Source organism: Hippopotamus amphibius, chromosome 5 (genome assembly GCF_030028045.1).
Source record: "Hippopotamus amphibius kiboko isolate mHipAmp2 chromosome 5, mHipAmp2.hap2, whole genome shotgun sequence".
In the NCBI taxonomy this organism is placed as follows: Eukaryota; Metazoa; Chordata; class Mammalia; order Artiodactyla; family Hippopotamidae; genus Hippopotamus; species Hippopotamus amphibius.
Genome location: NC_080190.1, coordinates 155,565,284 through 155,584,520, shown reverse-complemented (window position 1 = coordinate 155,584,520; position 19,237 = coordinate 155,565,284). Strand labels below are relative to the sequence as shown.

The 19,237-nt window shown below is 42.2% G+C and overlaps 1 protein-coding gene and 1 pseudogene across 3 annotated transcripts in view; both read right to left on the bottom strand.

The window, feature by feature from the left end:
* Nucleotides 1–13,125, bottom strand: part of COL14A1 (collagen type XIV alpha 1 chain) — a 220,584-nt gene extending 207,459 nt beyond the window's left edge. For 2 of the 3 annotated variants that reach the window (XM_057734079.1, XM_057734081.1), the window contains exon 1: nt 12,754–13,124. The gene's annotated coding sequence lies outside the window, so the exon portion shown is untranslated. Of the gene's footprint in view, nt 1–12,753 lie in introns of all 3 variants that reach the window. The other variant, XM_057734080.1, reaches the window with a different exon arrangement.
* On the bottom strand, nt 962–1,857 carry LOC130854311 (protein limb expression 1 homolog; annotated as a pseudogene).
* Nucleotides 13,126–19,237: the final 6,112 nt, after the last annotated feature.

Here is a 19,237-nt window from a genome sequence, read left to right as displayed (position 1 = left end):
AGAAAAGCAATTTTCAAATAGAGTCATATTATTTCTTAAAAAAGATTCTGTAACATTTGAGCTATTGGTTGCTTATGGTCTTAAACAACAACAAAGACAGGAAAAGTTTCCTTCTCTCTAACTCCTAAGGAATTAATCAAATGCAAGCACTCTTTGTTAAATGTTAATGATTTTTCAAACATTTTAAACTTCAAAATACCTATAATTTTCTCTGTTATAGATATATGTCTGTGATGGCAAAAAAATTAATTCCAGTTACTTATTTGAAAATTAAAAATGAATACAATTGATTGCAGGACTCAAAAATTGGATACTAATTCTTCTTGAGAAATAAGAGTGAATACTATTCTAGGTGACATTTATCCCCAAATGGAGGAGTGTGGGTTTTAAAAAAATTATTATTACAGTGATATTGTATGCCACATTAAATTATCTAGTATTTTCATACTATTACCTCTCCAAGAACTTTGCTAGATTCAGATAAAACCCCTTCTGTCGCTTTGGATTATATCTAGTGGAGTGTGAGCTATCTTTTAGTTTACAAAACTTGGGAGGAGACTGACCCTTGCATGTTTTTTAAAACAATCAATATTGCTTATTGCTATCTTTTAAATTGCTACCATGCTACTTTTTCCCAATCCTGGCTGCCTTCTTTTGAGGGATGCTACACTGGTCCATTCTTTGAAACAACGTGTATAATCAAGTGAAGCACAGGTCAGCCAGGCTGTAGGCTGGAGCCAGTCTTGGGAAACATGTTTCAAACAATCTCGTTTCCATTCTTTCAGTTTGAAGAGTTTAATTGGAAAACGGCACTAAGTGAGTACTGGGTCCTATAAGAATGAGTCCTACTATTCTCAGATTCTATGAATAAAATGAGTAGGAGAATTAATTAGTACAGCCTTCAGGTAGTAGCTATAGATGCTAAAACCTCTCATGACCTACTTCAGTGAGCTTCCTAATGTTAGGATCTGGCCTCTGCCACCCGTGGGGGTACCTGGGGCTTGGCCTTGCTAGCAATACCACACAGGGTTCTGAGGCTCAGCTGATCATCTCTGGGTGAGGATGTGTCAAGGCCACTGTAAAATCTCAGTCAAGGCTAAGCTCATGATTTCTTTCTTTTCTATACGAAATCGTAGTTACCCTGCTTTTTTGGCTTCCTCTAATTCCCCCAAGGCCATTCATTGCTCTTGAGAAAGTATTCCTTTATCAAGGACTCCCGCTCCTTCATGATCTGTCCAGCGCCATGTGGCTCTTCATCTTCTCATCCAGGGAATACCAGAAATAGTAGATGACTTCCTATCGGGGATGCTTTGTTTCACAAAGGGCTTTTAGGCTTCCTTTCCTGTGCAATGGTTGGAAAATTGTCATCAGCTCCTGAAATTCCAAACATGGTCATCCCAAAGTTTAACTAACATGGAGTGATAGGCTCTGATGCAGATGCTGGGGTTATCAGCGTATCTAGAGTGCTTCTGATGCAGGCAGCTGTTTCCTGAATACTTTTCATAATGAATTCTTTGGTGTGATCCTTTTAAAGGGCAGCTCATTGAAGAAAGAGTTGACTGGGACCACTTTAGTGGCATCCTATCAAGCCTCAGCTCTATTTAAGCAGCACTGAAAGTTGAAAAAACAGCATCCCCCTGGGAGGGTCACACAAGTCACAAAAAAAGGTCTAGGAGATGACATGGACCTGTAGACCACTACAGCTTCACTTGGGAATGCAGCCCTTTGCTGCTACTTGCTTTTCCAAAGTTCCTGTAACACTAACACAACATTCAAGTCTTTAGAGATGAGAGCCAGATATCTGTGACGCAAGACCTGGGCAATGATGTGTCTGAGGGATTCCAAGATTATGTCCATCTTGAGTCTGCAGTGCAAGCCTTCTATAGAGTGCTCCCAGGCCTGAATTCTTGCAGTCCTGGACTGAGTCCATGCAGCTCCTCGACGCACTGGATTACCAAAGAATCCCTTTAACATTTGCCAATCAGACATTTTCCAGAGTCTAAAGACCCCTCAGGGAACCCTCCTCCCAGGCTAACTTACCTTTGTTGTACCTTCACATTATTTTTTTTTTAATATCATGTCAACTTTGTATAGCTGATTTAATGCAAAATTGACTAATAGTATTCTTTCCTTTAAAGGTTTGCTGTCAAGATTATTCTAGATTCATAAAAAAGTGTTAGAAAGCTTTCCATATTTTCATCATTTTGTAATAGTTTAAGTAGCATAAGAATGATCTACTCTATGAAAGCCTATGAATGATTTGACTGAAAAAATCATATGGGCCTATACCCTTTTTGAAGCTAATTCCTACACAACTTTAAAAATATATTGTCTTATTTATACGTCTACTTAGCTTTTTTATTTCTTGGTTCTAGTTTGGATATTTTCCCATAGTTATTCTTTTAATTTTGATTTTCAAATGTATTAGCACAGAGTTGTATGATCTCTCAACTTACAATGTATCTTTTCTTGTTATAGCTCCATTATCACTATTAACCTGATGTGTTTCTGACTTTCTCTTCTCTTCAAAATAGATAAACTATACATTTGTCCAGCTTTCAATTTTTTTGAGAATAGTTTTTTTTATTTTCCAATATTATTTTTTGATTTCTAATTTATTTAGTTCTGCACTTATTTTTGCTTTTCTGCTCTTATTTTTTAAATTTTTGTTGTTTTTTGTTTATTTAGTCCTTAATTAATGTAATATTCTTTATTTGAAGCCATAAGTTTTCTCTGAATATGCTTTCGCAGCATTATACAAACTTTAATTTCCTTTTTAACCCTAGACTTATTTCAGTGTATGCAGCAAAGCATAATTCTATAAACCTTCGAAACAATATGAATCAATATGATTCATGCACTTAAACTTATTCTGGTTTTATTCCAGAGTGATACAGTATATCCAGAGTAATAAATTAATTGTATACCTTCAAGCAATCATTCATAAAAAAATTTTTTGGCAACTACTTTAACAATATCCAGTGACAGTCTAGTGTGCAATTCTTTTGTGCTGCCAATTAAAGGAAGATCCACATGCTTTGATAATTATATAAATAACCAAGTTAAGATCCTGTAATAAAAATTAAAGAACGTACTCGTCTGTATTTAGAGATCCAAAAAATATCTCCCCCAATCAGCCTACCATACTTCCAAAATGCTAATTACCAAAGAATATTTTTTTAAATTCCAACATTCACTTACTGGAAGCCCCTTAAAATTCCTAATGGAATAGACGATTCATTTAATGACTATTTTATATGTAACGTATATGGTATTTTAGCCTGGATGAATTTATTATTCATTTCTTACAGATTAGTAGCCCAACTATTTGTTAGAGCACAGAGGAAATGGGACAAATGGTGAGTGAATTTAGATAAAACACAAGCGGAAAGGCCCTGGGGCGTTTAGAGAACCCTGACCCCACCGAGGCAAGTCGAACAAGATTAGGTGGGTTACCCAAAGGGGTGTGAGTCACTCTTTTGTAGACAGAAGGCTTGAATACAGGGGATTTGAAAAGATATGGGAATAGGCGTCAGCCCTGTCATGATCAAGACCATGACACCCAAAGAAAATGACAGCAGTAGAATCACTCTCTCAACTCAAAGGAAATATTCTTTCTAAGATTTGTTCCCCAAACATTATAACCACAGGTTTCAACCAGAACAAGGCAAAGAGAAGGCGGGGTAAGGAAACAATTTGTCTTTTTGGCATGCCTTTAAGATCCGGGACTTTCATCAGATATCACACAATACTATGTTAACATAGGAGAGAAAGTCCTTTTAAAAGCGACAATCCAATAGTCTCTCTTTTCTCATCAAAGCACTGCAGTTCCTGTGTCCAGGTGCTTTGAAGCAATATTTAACATGCTGCATTAGAAGTTAATCTGCATTTCACACAATTTAAATAAATAAATAAACAAACCGATGAATTGGTGCTACCCTAACTTTTGCAAAAGTCTGGCAACTTTTTTTGAAAACTGCATATTATTTATATGGAAAAAAACTGTAGCCACAGCTTATCTTTAAATTCTTCCTTTTTTGTTGTTTATTTTAAATTAGGATGAGTAATACCATATTGGAAGAGGCGGAATTTTAGTTTTCCCAAGGTTTTCTGCCAAGTCGCTTTTTTGGACAGTAAAATAGGGGCAAGAAAAAAATCCCAATTCCTATTAAAGTGCCATGGGATATTCCAACATTTACCAAAATGTCAAAGCCTAATTTGTTGAAACTTTGCCTAAAACCTTGCACAAAACAAATAACTCTGCCTTAATTTTGTTTATTTTTATTTATTTATTATTTTATTTATTTATATATTCATTCATTCATTCATTTATTTATTTTGGTTTAAAAACATCATGTTAGAAATGGCTATCTAGCTCTAAGTTCAGAAGCTATAAACTCAATTTAGGGAAAGTTGATAATGTTTCATATAAGCTTTCTCAAAACACTGTCACATGATTATGTGATCAGTAACTTAAAACCATCCCCATCAGGACTAATTGACTTCCTCTATTTCATATGTTTGTTTTATTTAATCTCATTTATACAATTAAGTTTAACAAGGAGCAAAGGCCCTTGTCCAAGCCAGTTTTATTAAAATCTCTTAAAACATTTATCCTAGTTTTTATAAGCTACTCATATAAACACACATACACACATACACACACTTAACACACATATATACCCAAACCTTGGATAATGTTCTACTCAATCAGTGCTGACATACAAAAAACCATTAACTTAAAATTGTTGCCAGCTACCTGGTATGTACCAGACCCTGAGAGAGACTTATTTGTAATATCAGAATCTTCATTCCAACAATCACTAATGAGAGTCCTACTATATAACCAAAGCTCTCTAAGAGAGATACAAAATTTCATACTATATGATCCCTGCCTTCAGTCAGCTCACTTACAATTTTATCGAAAAAGAAGACTGCAAGCAAACACATTGCAAAGCTAAATGAAATAAATACGAAATAGAACAAAGAGGTAGCACAAACTGGAGATATGAATAGAAAACTGGGAGCCTGGAAGACAGAGCTACCAATAATTTGCTAGTGGGAGCTTGGAAGACAGAGCCACCAATAATTTGCTAGGGGTCATTGACTAACTAGTTTAACCACTCCATGACTTGGTTTCTTTATCAATTAAATGTGCAAGTGAACATCTACCTTATAGGATGACTGTGAAAATGTGAACAATGTACTCAGAAACACATGATGCTCTCAAAAAGTTCTAACTAGTAGCATGTTAGGAACAGGCTGAAAGGACACAAAGGAAAAGGGAATGGTAATTATCAATGCATTTACTACTTGGGTAGATACTAAAGGAGGAAAAGACTCAAGAAGTCTTTATTGGGACCTCCCTCATGGTCCAGTGGGTAAGACTACCCTCTCCTGTTGCAGGTGGCCCGGGTTTAATCCCTGGTCAGGGAACTAGATCCCACACACATGCCGCAACGAAGATCCCACGTGCCACAAAGAAGACCCGGTGCAGCCTAAGTAATTAAATAAGTAAATATTAAAAAAAAAAAAAAGAAGAAGTCTTTATCTCCTCCATCTTATGAAGGTTGTGGGACTAACATGACATAAAGGTTTAGGCAAAAACAGAAGATCCAAATAATGACAGAGGCACAATTATTTGCATGGGTGAACGACTTTAAACTTTTCTAAATACATTCCTATCCATTTTTTTAAATCATTTTCCAGATGACAGCTCTATACAGGTTCAAAATAATCAGCCATATGAAGACTTGGAAGATTACTCTTAAGTTATCTTAAGAGTAATTCACAGGCTTAGAAAAAAAATAAGCAGTTCTCGTTGACAAGCCCATGCAAAGAAGATTTGAAAGAAATGGGAATGATTAAGCATGATTTAAGCCTAGGAAAAATAAGAATCAGAGGCACATAACGGATGTCTTCAAATATTTGAAAGGCTTTCACGTGGAAGATAAAACAAGAGTATTTTGTACAGCTTCTGCAAATAGAACTCGAATCACTGGACCGAGCCACAGAGATGTGGATTTGGGTGTAAAAATCCTCTAACAATTAGAACACGTTCTTCTCTTTTACTAGAAGTTCTGAGGCAGAAGCTGGCTAAGTTTTACCCATGAGAGATGTTATAGGAGAGATTCCTGGATTTGTGGGCAGCGAAACTGGACAAAATGACCTTTAAGTCTGAACTCTTTCTGGACTCAATATTATTATTTTAATATCTATTTTATAGGAGAATTTTACAGTGATTTGATGATCTAGGTCATACAGATTTGCAGCAAAGACTGAAAAAAACAGAGCTAACATCTTAGCCCAGTGTGTTCATGTTGTTCAGTATGCTCAATTTCTTCTCTTTAGTGAAAATATCACCCTCCTCACACCCAGAATAACCAAAAGCATTTTCAGGATTAGTTAATGAGGTCTACTTAAAAACAGGTCCTGGAGGAAGTCAGTGGTTATCACTCTTCTCTGCTAGCATCAGGACACAGGAGAAAACAACTCTAAGTTAGAAATAAAGACTAGTTGTGTTACTATTAGCTTGGTGACTAGCCATTTTCCCCCTGAGCAAACTCCCCACTGTGCATGTCATTGTGATTAGAAATCAAGTGGAAAGCACAATCTTATTAACATAAAGTGTCAAAGGGTAGAAGAGTTCAGAAATGCCAGAGACTGGAAATTGAGAAGGGGTGCGTCAGAAAAGAGTGAGCCACAAGTGGGGAGAATCAACTCTGCATAAAAACGCCCCTCGAGTCCTGGACAATTCCAAATAAAGGGTCAATTAATCAAGAACACTTAATAACCGTAAATGAGTATGCACTTAATAACAGAGTTTCAAAATACAGAAAGAAAAACTGATAGAACCAAAGAAAGAAATAATAAGCAAAGTTAAACATAGTGACACTCACCTAAGGAATTGATTGAACAGCCAGATGAAATATCAGTAAGAATATAGAAGATGTGAACCACTCTATCAACTAGTAATTGATTTTTATTGAACACTACATCCAATAACTGCAGAATATACTTTTCTAAAAAAACTTCTTACAAAAAAGCTTCTTACAAAACTTCTTCTGGGCTCTAAATGAGACAATAAATTCCAAAAGACTCAAAGTTTGTAGAGTATGTTTTCTGACAACAAAATTAAACTAGAAGTCAATAATAATAAAATATCTTTACAAATTCAAAATATTTGGAAATTCAACAATATGCTTCTAATTAACCCATGGGTAAAAGGAGAAATCCCAATGGAAATTTTAAAAATAGTTGGAAGGGAATAAAAATTAAAAGACAACACAGGAAAATTTGTGAGATACAACTAAAGAATCATGGAGAAATATTTACATGAAAAAGAAGACCTAAAAATCAATAATCTAATTTCCACTTAAAGAAGCCAAAGGGAGAAGAGCAAATTAAGTCCTAATTAAGTTGAAAAAGGGATTAATAAATACAAGCATAAAAACTAAAAATATATAAAATTAATATTAGTGAAAATTAATAAGGCCAAAATTTGCTTCTTTAACATATTAATAAAATTGAAAAATCTTTAGAGTGATCGATCTCCAACAGACTGCATTTGCCTCTTATCCCACTGTAACTCTCCAGCTAACTTCATGGCCCCAGTAACTTTACTTTCTGAGGCTTGGGTACTATAAGACATGTAGATGGGCAGTTTAACCCATAATCAAAAAGGTTCAAAGTGTGTAACCGTCAATCAGTAAATATTGGTTGATTTAATGATCGATGATTGAATGACCAGGGCTGATGTGTACAGTTCACAGTTCACACACTGCACGATTTGCAATTGGCCTAGGGTTAGTAATGTTTAAAATTAGCAGACACGCTCTCCAACTTGTATGCAAAACTGTTCTCTGGAGGAAACGGTGCTGTTTTCTTCTCCCAATAGCAGGAGTCTGCCCAGAGGGATCTTTTTCTAATTCACAGAAAGACCCTATGTAGGATCACAGCAGCCCAGTGAATGGCTCAAATGCAAGAAATGTGACTGCAGATCTGCCTCAGAAATATAGCTGCTCAGTCTTAAACTAGGTTTCTGCAGGTCCCACATGACAAGGCAGAGCCATCCACAAAGAATGGAAAATTGCAGTGACAGCTCCTTGACTCAGGAATGCTGCATCACCTGGCTTTTTTTTTTTTTAAGAACTGCCATAGCTTCTTGGTCAAAGAAGTGACAGTTGCTTTTAACCAGACTCTATATCTGCAAACAGCATAAAGGGTGCAGCTGCACATTTCAGCACAGACATCTCATTCTTTAAGGTTTCCTTGATCTTCCAAGTCTGGGCCGGATGCTCATTCTGTGTTTCTTACAGTAGTAATCTTTATTTTTCATTCTAAACCTGCAGTAGAACATTATTTTTTAATATCGATTCAGTGTGCTCCCTTTTGCAAAAGCAGACAGAAAGCCATCCAGGAGCAAATCTTTATCCACTAAAAGATCCCCTGAGTACCTCTAGCTATACACACGACCTATGACACTTGCATAAACTCAGCAAAGGCTGGCCTCCCTCTGGATCAATTTTCATAGACAACTCAGGTTATCTCTTGGAAGAAAAAGACCAAACACAGCTCCCTAAAATTAATAGTTAGGGACCCTTACCGGGTAAGCTCCAACAAAGGCCCATTGTCAGAAAAGTTCATTGACAACACTGATTTTTAAAAGATTACCTTGAAGTATAAAAAAAATTAAATTAAATATAAAAAATTACCCTGAAGAAACCTGACTTAGACACTCAGATCTTAGAATTTCCTGTAGCCCTTCTAGTCACAATCCCCTCAAAAAATGGGGCAGAGAAAGAGAAGAGGAAAAGTGGGAAAAAGGGGAAAAAAAAGATGGAAAGAAGGAAAAAGAAGCAGGAGACAAGAGAAAACAGTTTTGTCTTCCAGACTCTGTACTAGATCGTTTTAGGTCTTAAAGCAACACTATAGGGACTTCCTAGATGGTACAGTGGCAAAGAATCCACCTGCCAATGCAGGGGACATGGGTTTGATCCCTGCTCCAGGAGGATCCCACGTGCTGCAGAGCAACTAAGCCTGTGCACCACGACCACTGTGCCTGCGCTCTAGAGCCCATGAGCCACAACCATTGAGCCCATTTGCCGCAACTACTGAAGCCCATGTGCCTAGAGCCTGTGCTCCGCAACAAGAGAGAAGCCACTGCAATGAGGAGCCCGCGCACCACAATGAAGAGTAGCCCCTGCTCTCCACAACTAGAGAAAGCCTGCGTGCAACAACGAAGACCCAATGCAGCCAATAAATAAATAAATAAAATTTTAAAAAAACAAAACACTATAGTGTGTCTATGGTTATCCGTGTTTTCTAGAGGAGAAAACTGAAGCTCAGAGAGCTTAAGGAACTTGTGGGCAGGGGCACAGAACAAGCAAGTGTAGATTTCACTCATATCTCTCTGCCTTCCATCCTCTGTTTCAGCTCTCAGACCTGTATGGCCTCAGTTGATGCCATCCATTTCCGGTTGCACACCATTCCCTCCACCCCCACCAAAGAAACCGATAGAGAAATTGGGTCTGGGTTCAAACCTCATACAGACTTTTCTTAATCATGTATCTGTCACTTGCTGGCTTTGCAACCCCAGGCAAGGAAGTTATATCCCTGATCTTATCTCTAAAAGAAGGATAATATTTCCTTCCACAAGTAATTGGGAGGCTTAAACATGTTTCTGAAAGAGAAAAGGGCAGGTACCCAATCCGCTTCCTACACACACACACACACACACACACACACACACACACACACACACACACACACACACACACACACACACACACACACACACACACACACCCATCTCCCCACTAGAACAGGATAAGCTTGGTCTTCACAAGGCTTATTCTATATAGAAGAGTAACTGGAGCACTGCCAGTTTTTATTTAGTTAGTTATAGAAGAGGAGGAGAAACAAGAGGAGATTGTTTTCCTGACATCCACCACTATCAGCGGCAAATTTGTCAAAGAGCAAGTTTGTTTCTGTCCCTTTCCTTAAACTTTCCTCTTCTCCTCTCCCCCACCCAACTCGTCCCTCTGTTCCCCTGGGGCATTTACCATTTTTTCTCTATAAACTGTCATAATCCCAGATAATTTGTTAGCTCAGTGGTGCTCAAACACCACCACCTCAGCCTGCAGCAATTCAGGAAGGCCCTTGTCCTTTAAAGGAATCTTGGGTCACACTCCACTGGCTGGGAAGACAGCAGTCATTTGGCTGAGTTTGGATTAAAATGACAGCAAATGTGTCACATAACTGCAAAGACTCTCAGCTTAAAACAGGCAAAAGATCTTTTACTAGGTGACACCAGGAATTATTTGAGTCAAAGGGAGTGCACCCCAGTGAGTCTTTTTTGCTGGGCTGGGCTTGCCCCAGTGCCCCTCAAATCTTACCCATTTGCTCAGCCCTTTCTTTAAGGCCAGCCCTGGCTGATTCCAAAAACCAAGACTTGCATGGAAGGCCCAGAGTTCTCTGAAATCCACAGCTGGACCGTTAGCAGCAGGATAAGGGCCAAAGGACTCCTCCCACCAATCCTAAAGCCTGGGACCTGCCCAAAACTGCTCCAGGAATTCTGATGGGTTCCAAGGACTCCCTCCCAGGGAATTACTGAGAGGCCTCACCAGTGTGGTTCTTGTCTTTTCAAAGGGACCCCCAGGAGGTCAGGGATGTAGTGGAGGTTCAGGTCTGTCCTGGCTCAGGGCTCCGGATCCCCAGGCAGAAGGAGGAGATGCCCAGTGCTTAGTGAGAAAGTATCCTGTACATAATGGATGAACCTTGAAAACATTTTACTAGGTGAAAGAAGCCGGTCACAAAGGACCACACACATATTGTATGCTTCCATTTATATGAAATGTCAGCATAAAGTAGATTAGTGGTTGCCAAGGGTATCGGAGGTGGGGCATGGTTGGGGAGAAATGGGGAGTTATTGCTAATAGGTACAGAATTTTTTTTTTTTTTTTGGAGTGATACAAAAGTTCTAAAATCGATTGTGGTGATGATTGCACAACTCAGTGAAAATACTAAAAAAACCACTGAATTGCACACGTGTGTGGTATATGAATTATATCTCAATAAAGCTGTTTTTTCAAAAAGATACTATCCTTAAGCCTGTCTTACAGTAACCACACCCTTGAGACCAGGTTCAAAGGAAATCCATCCAAGTTGCTCTTTTGAAACAACCTCAAACCCAAATGCTATCCATGCATTCATTCATTCACTCATTTTACATGTGCCAGTGAGTGCTCTGTGGGCAGAACTGGACCACCTTGTCAGAAACACAACACCAATTCTCCTCACTGCATCCTGCTTGCCGAGAGCAGGGCCTCTTTATCACATGCTGCAACCGGGAAGGGCCCCCCTTGACCCTCTGTAGCCCCAGAGCCTTTAACGGGGAAGTTTCAGGAAAACTCTTTCTCATTTCTGCTCCCCGCAGAGCCACCAATGTCTTAGCCACATACTTCTTTGTTTCTGCCTCCCACCCTCTTCTACTGCTGCCGGCAGCTGACTCTCCAAAATTTCCAGAAGGGAATCCAAAACTTCCAGAGGGAATGAGGCTGTCCGCTGTAGCTCCAGAAGCGGTTTTCGGGGTGTGGGTATCCAGGCCCCTATGAGAGCTGCACGCAAGCTCCATTTGAACACTTGCCCTAAGGACAAGCCCAAAGCCTAAGCAGAATGGGCGACTCCGGGTCAATCCTGAGTTTCGCGCGCCCCAGGGCGGAGCTTCCCACAGAGGACCCAAGAACCCAGCTCCTAAGTCAAAGTGCCTGTGTCCTGGACTTGCAGGCAGCGTTTAGACCCTTGCTTAGGACTCAGGCCACTCCAGTGGCACGACGCCGGCTCTTCTTGGCCGGGCCCTGACCCTGTCTTGCCTGTGCTCAGTGCACGCTGAAGCGCAGCTCGGCCAGATGCAGCTCCGCCCAGGCGCTGCGTACTAGAGCGACTGAAGCGGCGAGCCGTTCACGAGGATAAAAGGGGGGGTGGGGTGGGGTGGGGTGGGGTGGAAAAGCCAGAGCAGGGAAGACCTTCCAGCACCACAGCCTGGTAGTGCATCTTAAAGCTGCAACTTCCTGGGTCCAGACACCAAAGTAAAACGCGCGAAGCATCCGGGTTTCCTGGCGCAGAGACGTGGAAGAGCTATCTCTACTGCCAACAGCCTGCATCTATGCACTCCGTTTGCTTGCTCCTCTTTTCGTCTAGCACTTGGTCCTCAGCACTAATCACCCACGGGGGTCTGGGTGAGTTTTGAACCCCATGCTCTCCATCGACTGTTCTCCCAAGCGACCCCTAATACAATCTCAATAAAAATAGCGAGGGTTCTATACAGCCCTCCAAAACAATCCCGAAGCCCCTTTCTCACCAGAACGGTCGCCTTTCCGAAGCCACTTCTACTTGGAAATGCTGGAGTCTCCACTGTCTCAAAGCCAAACCCAGCTCCTTCCCGCCGCGCGCTCACAGCACCCAAATACAGGGGGGAGAGCTCCTGAGAGCAACCCAAGGCATCTTCACTGTCCGCCTCTGCATCACGCAGAGCCTCCAATCTCCCTGCCCAGTGACCCCCTGCGAGGAGGCATGCGGGTGCCCCTTCCATCCCACCTCAAACGTCCCCGGGCCATCCTGGGCGCGCGTGAAGAGAAGGTCCACGGAATTGCACTGCGTCTGCAGGTGGCTCGCCCTCTCCACTTTCCCTTCCTCAAGAATAGACTTTTCAAAGACGACCAGAAAGAATAGCAGAGAAAGATTGGGACTGACCTGTACAGGACAAGATTCCAGCCCAGGTAGGGGACCTCTGCGTGCCTAGGGAAGATCCAAGTTCCGCCGCCAATTGGTTCTTGGAGGCGCACAGGTCTCGCGCGCTTCCCGCCCTGTGCCCCTTTTAATTAGCCTCTCTCTCTCTCTCTCCCTCTCCCCTAACTACTTCTACTCCCTCTCCCGGGCGCTCAAAGCTGCCTCCTCCTCTCCAGCGCTTCCCTCCGGCTGGGCGCCCGGGATCAGATAAGAGGAAAGGAAGGCCCGCTGGCGGCCAATTATAGAGCGGAAGGTGGCTGCGGGGGGAGGTGGGAGGCAGGCCTAAGTCCCTAACGCACCCCCCCCACCACACACACACACCCTTTCCCTCCTTCTCTGCTCCCCAACGTCGGCCCCTCAAGAGATGCTCTGAAGAGTCCGCCCAGCGCCGCAGGCGCGCCAGCCCAGACCTGGCGGCTGCCCCAGGTGCGGACCGCAGCCGTGCGTACGGTGCCCGGAGAGAGCCGCTTTTGCAGCTCGACTCGCACCGAAGCTAGGGAGCGGCTGGCTGCCAAAGCAGGCCCTGCGGCTGCTTTGCGAGGTCGCAAGCCCTCCCGTTCGCAGGTGCTGTGCCCGCTTCCCCATTCCCAAAGACCAGCCTCGTCAAGGCCCCCCCCCCCACCCCCCGCAACGCTCCGGCTGGTTCCCGCTGTAAAGGAAGCCTTGGGACTTCCCTGGCGGTGCAGTGGTTAAGACTCCGCACTTCCACTGCAGGGCGCGGGTTCAAGCCCTCGTCGGGGAACTAAGATCCCACATGCCTCTCAGAGCAGCCCAAAACAAAACAAAACAACGACGAAAACAAGGGGAACCCTTTCTCCCCCTTCCTTTTCCAGAACGAGGGCTATAAAACGCCAAAGCAGCAATGCTCAAACTTTAATGTGCAGGAGAATCACCCGGAGTGTTGAAACAGACATTTTGGGGTGTTTAAAAGGACGAAGGTCGGCTGTGTCCTGTGGCTGGGCTTCCCAAGCTGCACGTGCTCACTCGCAGAGATCCTGTTTCAACAGACCTGGGCTGAGGCCAGGGGCTCGGCATTTATCAAACACCCTGGCGGTTCTGATCCGTGCAGGCCACCCTCCAAGAGGCTCTACTTGAGCTGTGAAGCCCACGAGGCGCGCCAGAGCTCCGCGCCAGGTCTCCAGGGACTTGGCCCTGCGCGGTCATCCGCTGGGGCCCCTTGGAAAGTCATCATCATTATTCATTTTTTAAGCGTACGGACACCCTCCCACACCCTCCCGCGGCGTCTTTGCAATCCAGCCCGTGGTGTGCGCACAAATGTTGGGAGCTGGGAGGTAATAAAAACTGAGAGTTTATCAAGAAGCCACTTTTGTAAGAAAACACTTTCTCTCCTTGGAAAACTGAAGAGGGTATTTCACCACCATTAAAGGATGGTGATGACGAAGAGACAAAGGGCGAGCGGCGCTCTTAAAAGGTCCCCGAACCCGCGTCCACCCTACCCAGCCAAGAATACAGAAAGAGGGGCTGTGACCCACCCACCCCCCTTTCAAGAGGGTCCTTCGGATATCCTAACCTTCCCAAGCCACCTCCTCTGCTTTCCCCGAATTTGCTGCTATTTGCATCCCCTTGTCCACGCTCTGAACTTCCCCTCTTGTCCTGCGGTTGGGGTGCAAAGGGTGCGCTCCAGCCGCCACCGCCGTCCTGCCTCGGTCGGTCCCGTTCCGAACCGGCCTCAGGTCTGCCACAGGGCGGGGCGCGAGCTCGGCGCCGCTTTGCTTCTGCGCTTGACTGAACGCGCTTCTCCACGGGGTCGCGCACCCAGCGCGACTTTTTAACCGACAGGGTCTAAATCCAAGGCTTCCGTTCGCTGCGCTGCAAGGATGCGAGCGCCACCTGGTGTCTGCGACTGGGAGTTCGCGATAGGGCGGGAACTGGAAACATATCCATCCATCCTAGCTTGACACCAAGGGACCAGAATTCCTAAAATTCAGTACTTACTCCTGGAGAAAACTACCGCTTCAGTTAGATCGCCTTTCCTCTGCTCACCCCCAACCTTCATACTCTGTCCCCACTTTTCACTAATAAAATCTACTTTTACGTCCTTCGTTTTTACTGAGATACAGATGGCTAGTGTAAGCTTACCTTTACTTGTAATTCTCTTGGGGGAGGTAGTGGCGTGTTAGCATAAAGTTTGAGGCAAAAGGGGAGAAAAAGTACTTAGGATGGAATTACAGATGATTGGAAATAAGCAATTCCCTGATGATTTTTCAATGTGAAATATGTGTGCAAAAATCCATATATAGCAAATAGCAGAAAATTTGTTCCATAGAAATCATATAACAATGTATATTGATTTCGTTATGATATAAAATGTTATTGAAAAAATTCTAACTCATCCTTCTTTCATCTTTTAAACTTTTGATTTATTACATTTACTTCGCTTTCAACATAGGTGGATAAATTTCAGTTACTGTTGAATCAGAACGGCTGGTTTTAATCAATTTTCCACTTAGTTGCAGTTGTGTGTGAATTTCCAGCCCTTTCAAGGGAGTGTTTATTCAACATTTATCTTAAGGTCAGTTCTCAGAGTCTGGAAGAATACTAAGAACTGAATCATAGAAACAAGCCCAGAAGACCCCTCTAATGGTCTCCTCTCAATCAACAACAACAAAAAATTACCTCTGAAAGAATATGTAAATAGTTGGAGCCTTTTCAAAGATACCCCAAAATTCCAGCTTCCTACAGTAATTGATTCCAAGACTCAACAGCTCTTCCTAGAATCTCATCCTCAAACTTAGTTTGTGTCATGAATGTGATTTTCTTTCTCTCAAAGGACTCCGTACACACCCTGTTGCCTTTCTCCTCCCTGTCCCCTAAGACCCTGCAGGAAGATTTTGAACTCAAACTTGAATTGAAGGGGCTCTTCCCCTTGCTTGTCTCGCTTTGGTGAAGTTATTTTGCCTCTCTGAGCCTAACCGCATGTGTGTAAGAAAGGAGTAATTAATTATATATCAGGGGATTGTCATGCAGATTAAATGACAGATGTGTTTATGGACCTAATTCATACTAAGTAATAAATAGCAACTATATCACCCAAATGAGGACTGTCTCACTTTTGCCCATGGCACATGGCTATCCTCTCTTCAGCAGCCCTTTACGGATAACTCTTGCAATGTGTCTCAACAGAGGTGCTTTGACATCTTGGATAGGTCAGCATGACTGTCCCAGACATTGTAGAACATTTATTATTCCTGATTGCATCACAAAATTCCAGTAGCACCCTCCCCATCTCCTAGTTATCGTGATAACCAAAATTATCACCACCCATTTCCTTATACACTTGGTAGCATACCGTTAACTCTTTGCGGTTCGACTCCAACCCCTCTGTATTGGCCAGCTATGATTTTTTCTCAGCCCATCCACTGCCCCTTCTTTTGATTACAGAAGGTTCATACTCAGCCAGTAGGCAAGTGCCAGCTGACAGCAATATGCTATACCTATAAGCGGCAGCCATGGCTCAAGCTCCTGGCCCCATGTCCCCACCCCCGCTTCCATGCTGACTATCCCACTCCCGGGACTCCTAATATTTGCCCTGATCTTGCAACAGCACAGCTGGTAACAAAAGGTTAACTCCCAACACAGCAGAGAACCTTCAGGACCCTGCCCCATGGTCAAGGGCTGATGTACCTTCTCATTCATTGATGTCCCTGCCATACCAGCAGTAAAATACTTTGTTCTCACTATAAAGTAACAGAGATCTGACTTGTTTTAGGAAATTGCATCCACTCCATTGGATGCAGTTGTGGCAGGGCTGTCACTCAGAGTGCTCTGTTCTCCTCTAGCCAAGTGTGGGCATGAGCTCAAAACTAGGCCAACCACACACTCTCTCCTTCAAATGTGAGTATAAAGCAGTGGGACACAAGAAAAGAAAAATAGTACTAAATTTTTATCTCAATTCAGTGAGGCCTGAAGTAACAATAAATAGCTCCTGAAATCTAGACATCCAACAGAAACACACCAATACAGCTGTACCAGCTGCTAAAATATTGAAATGCCTCCCTGCCAGTTGGTAAATAGCTGCCTCCCCACAACCCTGTATGTCGTCTCCACCATCCCCTTCATGGGATCAGTACGCCAGATTTCCCTCTGACCCAGCAACTGAAGAGGTGACCCTTGTGCTATGGTCTGAATGTTTGTGTCTCCCTAAAAGTCATACGTTGAAATCCTAACTCTCAAAGGTGATAGTTTTAGGAGATGGGGCCTTGGGAGTTGCTTAACTCATGAGGGTGGAACCCTTATCATGAAGTCCAGGACCTGCAAGGGAGCCTTCCCTCCACCATGCTGGGAACCTAAGCCTGGACTTCCAGCCTCCAGAACAATGAGAAATATATTTCTGTCCTTGATAAGCTACCCAGACTATGGAATTTTGTCACAGTAGCCCAAACAGTATGGAATGAGACACCCAGTATCAGCCGAGCACCGCTAGGTCTCTGTGTGGCTATTGGCATCCATTTCAATTGGCCTGTACCTGTCCCATCTTGTTGTTTTATCGTTTGAACATCAGCCCTGCCCAGAGCTCCACAATATCTTTGGCTCCTGTCCTTCCTGAAGCTTTTGTCTCAGTTCTGTGAGCTACCCTATTTTTGCCAAATCTGATTTCTTTTTCTGCTACCCAAAGAACTCCAAGTCAATCTTCATTTTACCAAACCTGAAGCTGAGATAAAAGACATGAGAGAGCTTGTCAGACTTACCCGGAGGATTAATAGCAAAGTCCAGACTAGAATTCAAATATCTTAACTCCCAGGCCAGACCTTTTCCCACTAGATTGCACTGACCACTTTCCAAATGATACTAGAGATATTGCCTTGCTTGTATACGATTTTCACTTTACAAAGGGCATTCAAGTACATCCTCTCGTTTTAATATATCAGCTCTGCAAGGTAAGAATCATTCCAGAGGTTAAAATTATATTGTCTTATAATGTCCTTCGTGGTGCTGGAATCCCCCCTTCATCTCACAATCACCTTTCATGTTCTCGAACCAGTGATTAAGACATTCCTCATCTTCTCGGCACCATGGCCCAGATCAAAGTCAGGACTTTAAAAGCAGCCAAGTTTCTCATGTGTGACAGCAACCTGTCAGTGTATGCATGTTGCATAATAGGTCCTATTCATAACATAATAGGGCTGGAGCAGACCTAAGAGATTTTGTGTATATATATATATATGGTAACCCCTTCACTTTACAAATGAAGAAACTGAGATTCAATGAATTAAATCCTCAGAAAGAATCAGTAGCAGATATTACTAGATTCAATATCATCTGACAATAAGCCAACTCTTTCCAACAATGATAATACCGTAGAAGAAGAAGAGCCTTTATTAAGAGTCGTTTGGATGCCAAACTTTTGAGAAAGCCCACAGGGACACTTAATTTGTTTAAAAATTATTTTACTAAAATTATTTATATATGTAAATTTAAATTTTAGAAAGTAATAAAAACTTGTTAAAAAATATTGTCTTGTCACCAAAAGTAATTTTGACTCTTTTACCAGTTTTTTTCTGACATTATCAGATTTCCATAATTCTCAATATAATGCATGTGTTTAATAATCAATTTTAAACATCATTTCTATATTTCCTATTATGGCAGAAGAGGATGTAGCTCTTTCAGGTTGCCATCCCCTCTTCTCCTGTTTTGATCTTCCCAATATGATAGATTATAATTTTGGGTTAACTCCATATTCAGTGTTTCCATTCCTATGCTCTGCAAATATTCATGTAAAAGCATCATAATATATTATGATCATTTTCCCTTCTACTTTTAGGTTTCCTCTGAAGTTAATAATTGTCTTGCTTTTCCCTTTGCTTTATTTGCTTTCTGCTAATCTTTCCAACCACTTTCAATAACATCTCAGTGCAATGTCCAAGAGTCACTGATATCAGGTAAAAATATGTTTAAACATCCCCTTTTTCCAGGCAGGTTTCCCTCTAGATCTGCTGCTCAGTTGTCATCCTGGCTTTTGTTTTCTACCAAACTTGGAATTCCTTCTGACTTTCTCCAAGATTGGCTTCCCTATTTCCTAGTTAACATACCTTCCTCTTTCTTAGTGTACTCCCTTGCTTGAGTTGATATTTACTCCAGGAGTTTTCCCTGGCTCAAAGATGGTTCAGCAGCAGCTGGCATGGTGCTGACAGCTCCAAACAGCTTGTCTCCTGCTTCATGCTGCTTCCATCTGGATGACGGCCCTTTACACCTGAATTATGATTATCTACACCACGGTTATTACTCTGGGCGTTCTCTCCTCTGCTAGATATACTGTTCTCAATCTTCCTATATTGACTTTTTCTCCCTCATTTTGTTTTCATTTTTTTCTTTCAGTTTTATTGAGATCTAATTGACATACAGCACTGTATAAGTTTAAGGCGTACAGCATAATGATTTGACTTACATATGTCATGAAGCAATTACCACAATAAGTTTAGGGAAC